Raw genomic sequence first — 312 nt, 5'->3', positions numbered from 1 at the left:
TTCAGTACAGCATCCTTACACAGCACAGGGAAGATGCCGCGGTACAGATGGGCCTGGCGAGCAGTCTGAGGATTGCGAGTCACAGCAATGATAGGAGCCCGAGGGCGGTACCTGGCCACTTGGTGAGCACTCCTGCCCGACTTGGTGAGCACGATAATGGCCCCACTGCAGCACTTGAAGGAGGCCTCCACGGCGCCCACGGCGGTAGCTTCTGTGGGGTCGCTGGTAATGAGCGCCAGGCGGTGGAGTTCCTCGAATAGCTGCAAGTGGTAGATGGCAGCCTCTGCCTCTCGGGCAATCAGGTGCTGCATG

At 60.6% G+C, this 312-nt stretch overlaps 1 pseudogene; it reads right to left on the bottom strand.

Moving 5' to 3' along the window:
* Window positions 1-5: 5 nt before the first annotated feature.
* On the bottom strand, window positions 6-311 carry LOC116083283 (annotated as a pseudogene).
* Window position 312: the final 1 nt, after the last annotated feature.

Source organism: Mastomys coucha, unplaced genomic scaffold (assembly GCF_008632895.1).
Source record: "Mastomys coucha isolate ucsf_1 unplaced genomic scaffold, UCSF_Mcou_1 pScaffold8, whole genome shotgun sequence".
NCBI lineage: Eukaryota > Metazoa > Chordata > Mammalia > Rodentia > Muridae > Mastomys > Mastomys coucha.
This window is presented reverse-complemented; position numbering and strand designations above follow the sequence as displayed.